Consider the following 5,431-nt stretch of genomic DNA (forward strand, 5'->3'; position numbering starts at 1 on the left):
CCTAGTTTCCAACAAGAAATTACAAGACACACAAAGAAACATGAGGATTATGGATCTAGCTCACTGGTAGAGCACTTGCCTAGTTTGCACCAGGCCTAGTGTTTAATCCTCAGTACTAGGAGAAAACAAAAAAGAAACAGAAAAGAATGACTCATACAGTGAGGAAAAAACAGGCAACATAAACTACCTGTGACAGTCACCAGATGTGGGATATCACAGAAAATATTTCAAAGTAGCCATTATAAATATGTTTAAAGAACTAAAGGAAAACATGATTAAGGAAGTAAAGGAGGGTATGACAATGTCACATCAAATTGAATATCATAAAGACAGAAATGATCAAAAATAATAATATGGAGGGAATAAGGGAGAGTGGATATGATAAAAACATGTTATATATGTCTATAAAAAGTCACACAGAAACATTTGTACAATTAATATACATTAATAGTTACAGCAAAAATAAAAATAAATTAAAATAAAATAGTAAAAAATAACCATGACTTAACTGGTCATGATGGTACCTGTCTGTAGTCCCAGCTACTCTGGAGGCTAAAGCAGGACCATCATTTGAGCCCATGAGTTCAAGACCAGCCTGAACAACTTAGCAAAATCATGTCTCAAATAAGCAAACAAAGATAATCACACAGAAATTCTGGAGCTGAAAATCCAAATAACTGAAATGAAAAAATTCACTACAGGGGTTCAAAAGAAAGAATTAGTAAACTTGAACGTAGATTGATGGAGTGTTCAAAGGATAAACTGAAAAAAAAAAGATTTCTCTACAGAAAAAAAGATCAGAGCCTTAGAGAAATATGGAACACCATGAAGTGCACCAGCATACATGGGAAGAGAGTACTCAAATGAGAGATGAGAAAAGTGAAGGAAAAGTATTCAAATAAATAAAGGCTGAAAACTCCCAAATTTATTAAAAAAAAAAACTCCAATCTACACATCAAGGAAGAACAACAAACTTCAAAATGGCTTAATACAAAGATATTCTTCATAGTGAAAAGTCTGAAAGTCAAAATAAGGAGAAAAATTTTGAAAGTATCAAGAGAAAAATGACTTTACATTTAGGATAACTCCAATAAAATTAACAGCTGGCTGTTCAACATAAACAAGGAAGGCAAGAAGATAGTGCAATAACATAATCAAAGTGCTCAAAGGAATGAAAATTGTCAATCAAGAATCCTTTATCAGTGAGCAAATCTGCCATTCAAAATTGAAGGTGAAAGAATCAATAAATGGGGCAGTATCAAATTAAAACTTCTATATAGCAAAGAATATGAAGAAGAGCATGAAGAGAGCCTCCAGAATGAGAGAAGATCTTTGTTCGCTACTCCTATGACAGGGAAATAATATCCAGAATATATAAAGAACTCAAAAAACTTAACATCAAAAAATAACTCAATCAATAAATGGGCAAAAGAACTAACCAGACATTTCTCAAAAGAAGAAGCACAAATGGGCTGGGGTTATAACTCAGTGTTAGAGTACTTGCCTAGCATGTGTGAGGCACTGAGTTTGATCCTCAGCACCACATAATAAATAAATGATATAATAAATAAATGATATAATAATAAATAAATAAATAAATGTATTGTGTCCATCTACAACTAAAATATTTTTTAAAAGAAGCACAAATGAATGACAAATATATAAAAAATATTCAACATCCCTAGCAATCAGGGAAATGCAAATTAAAACTGCATTGAAATATCATCTTTCTCCAGTCAGAATGGCAATTATCAAGAACACAATAATAGTAAGTGCTGGCGAGGATGTGGGTGGGGGCAATGGTATACTCATACGCTTTTGGTGGGACTGTAAATTAGTACAACCACTTTGGAAAGCAGTATGAAGATTCCTTAAAATATTAGGAATGGAACCACAATATGACCCAACTATCTGACTCTTTGATACTTATCCAAAAAATAAAATAAATGTACTTTAGTATTCATACACATCAATGTTTATAGCAGCTCAATTTACAATAACCTAGTTATGGTGCCCATCAAGAGATGAATTATAGGGCTAGGTTGTGGCTCAGAGGAAGAACGCTTACCAGCCATGCATGAGACACTGGGTTCGATCCTCAGCACCACATAAAAATAAAATAAAATGTATTGTGTCCAACTACAACTAAAAAATAAATATTAAAAAAGAGATAAATAAAATATGGTATATATACACAATGGAGTTTTACTCAGCCACAAAGAAGAATAAAATTATGTCATTTGCTGGTAAATGGATGGAACTGGAGAATATCAATGCTAAGTGAAATAAACTAGACTCAGAAAGTCAAAAGTTGAATGTTTTCTCTCATATGGGCTAGCTAGAGGGAAATAAGGGAAATGGTGTGGGGATCTCATGAAAATAGAAGGGATATCAGTGGAGTGGAGTAAGGGGATAAAGTGGGAGGGAGGAGGGACAGGAAAAGGAAGGAATTTCAGAATGAAATTATGGCATGCAAAGTAAGGGGGAAAAGTAGGGTGTCAGATATCATAAAGATAGAGGTAAGATCGGTGGAGTAGATTAAGGAGATCAAGGACTATAATAAAAGTATTAAAAATAAAAATATTAAACAATTGAAGGTGAAATGAAGACATTTCCAGAAAGACAAAAACTGAAAGGAGTTGTACAAAAAAACATGTTACTAGAGATAAAAAATACTGAAGATCTGTAGGCTGAAAGCAAGTAACCTCAGATGATAATTCAAATTCTACAACAAAAAAAGAAAGAAAGAAAAGAAAAGAAACAGCAGCAAAGATAACGTGTAATTATAAAAAAGGAGTATACTTTTTTTGTGGTGCTGGGGATCAAACCCAGGGCCTCACACTTACTAGTCAAGTACTCCTCACCTGAGCTACACCCTCAGCCCTGAGGGCATACTTTTACATGTGAGTGTATTCCGAGGATTTTTTTTCTCTTAATTGATTTTAAAATATTTTCATAAAATAATATATTTATAATGTATTGTTAGGCCTATAACATATAGAACTATAATGTAATTGTAATGTATTTGTCAATAACAAGGCAAAGAGGGTAGGTGGGAGCAAAAGCAGTATATAAAGTGGGAGGGAGGAGGGACAGGAAAAGGAAGGAATTTCAGAATAAACTTATGGCATGCAAAGTAAGGGGGGAAATTACAGAAGGTGAGATGACAATTATAATGATGCATTACTGGGTTTTAACATTGATAGATATAATATGTATGAAAATAATACCCCCAAATTAGGTAAAATGTATAGGAGCAACATTTCTATGTATCACTAGAATTAACATAATGAAAATCTGATTGTGATTCTGATAAGTGAAGATGTATATAGTAAGTCCTCCTAGCACAACCATAAAAATAAACAGAATGTTAAAAGCAGTAATAAATTTAAATGATTCATTAGAAATCATGGTAATGCAAAAGAAAGATGAAAAAAGAATAGAGGAACAAATATATGAGACAGAAAGCAAAAAAATGGCAGACTTAAATGAAACTATATTAATACTAATGTTGTCAATGTATTAACAATCTGAACATAAGGTAGAGATTGTCATACTTGATAAAAAAAAAAGAACCAATTATAGGGGCTGGGGTTGTGGCTCAGTGGTAGAGTGTTTGCTAGCATGTGTGAGGCACTGGATTTGATTCTCAGCAACACATAAAAATAAGTAATAAAATAAAGGTCCATTGACACTAAAATTATTTTAAAAATCAATTATATTCTATCTATAGGAGACACACTTTAGGTTCAAAGATACAAATAGATTGAAAATATTACTCAGGAGGCTGATGCAGGAGGATTGCAAGTTCGAGGCCAGTGTCAGCAACTTAACGAGGCCCTCAGCATATTACTGAGACTCTGTCTGGGAAAAAAAAATAGGGATTGGTGATATAGCTCAGTGGTAGGGCATGGAGTGGATCTCCAGTATGAAAATTAAAAAATGGATTGAAAATAAAAGGGCAAATAAAAAAGTTGAAGTGGCTATACTAATATAAGTCAAAGTAGACTATAAAACAAAACATGTTACTAGAGATAAAGAGGGGATTTTAAAATAATAAACTATTTCAGAGCAGTTTTCAAATTATAGGAAATTTGAGCAGAAATTATAAAGAATTCCCATATTATCCTGATCCTACACACAACCGCCCCAACTGTAAACATTCTAAACAGAATAGTGCATTGGTTACAGTTAATGAGCCTACACTGAAACATCATTATCACTCAGAGTCCTTAGTTTACATTAGTGTTTACTCTTGGTGTTCACAATTCTATGGGATTTTCTAAGTGTATAATGACATACAGTTATGGTTTAGATATGAGGTGTCCCCCAAAAGCTCATGAGTATACTGCAAGAATTTCCAGAGGTGAAATGATTGGGTCACGAGAGCCTTAACTTAATCAATGTGTTAATCTACTTGAATGGATTAACTCAGTGGTAACTGCAGGAAGATAAGATATAGCTGGAGAAAATAGGTTACTGGGGCTGTGCCTTTGGGGTTTATGTTTTTTTTCCCTGGTGAACAGAGCTCTCTCTGCTTCCTGTTCCCATGTTCTGAGCTACTTCCTTCCACCACACTCTTCTGCCATGATGTTCTGCCTCATCTGAGTCCGAGAATCAGGAGTCAAATGTCTGTGGACTGAGACCTCTGAAAACATGAGCCAAATAAACTGTTCCTTGTCTAATTGTTCTTGATACATCTTTTGGTTACAGCAATGAAAACGCTGCCTAAAACATGTACCCATCATTATAGTATCATGCAGACAAGTTACACTGCTTTTAAAACCATCTGTGCTTCACCTTTGAACCCTACCTTGCCCCCACAACCTTTAGTAATCCTTATCTTTTTTCCATCCCTTTTCCAGAATGTCACATGGAATCATAAAATGGGTAGCTTCTTCATATCATTTCCTTTCACTTAGTAGTCATCATTTACAATTCCTTCAAGTTTGGGCTGGGGATGTGGCTCAAGCGGTAGCGTGCTCGCCTGGCATGCGTGCAGCCCAGGTTCGATACTCAACACCACATACAAACAAAGATGTTGTGTCTGCCGAGAACTAAAAAAAATAAATAAATATTAAAATTCTCTCTCCCTCTCTCACTCTCTCTTTAAAAATAAAAACAATTCCTTCAAGTCTTTTATTTATTGGCAATGCTAAGGATTGTGCATACTAGGCAAGTATTCTATCAGTGAAGTACATCCCCAGTATTCACCACGTCTTTTTATGGTTTAATAGCTCATTTCTTTTTAGTGCTAAATTATATTCCATCATATTGATGCACCTCAGTTTACTTATCCTTTTACTCATTGAAGTTTATCTTTATTGCTTCCAGTTTTTTTACAATTATGAATAAAACTACAATAAACATCTGTGTTCAGGTTTTCGTGTAGACATAAGTTTTCAGTTCATTTGGATAAATACCAAACAGC

This window comes from Marmota flaviventris, chromosome X, assembly GCF_047511675.1.
Source record: "Marmota flaviventris isolate mMarFla1 chromosome X, mMarFla1.hap1, whole genome shotgun sequence".
Taxonomy (NCBI): Eukaryota; Metazoa; Chordata; class Mammalia; order Rodentia; family Sciuridae; genus Marmota; species Marmota flaviventris.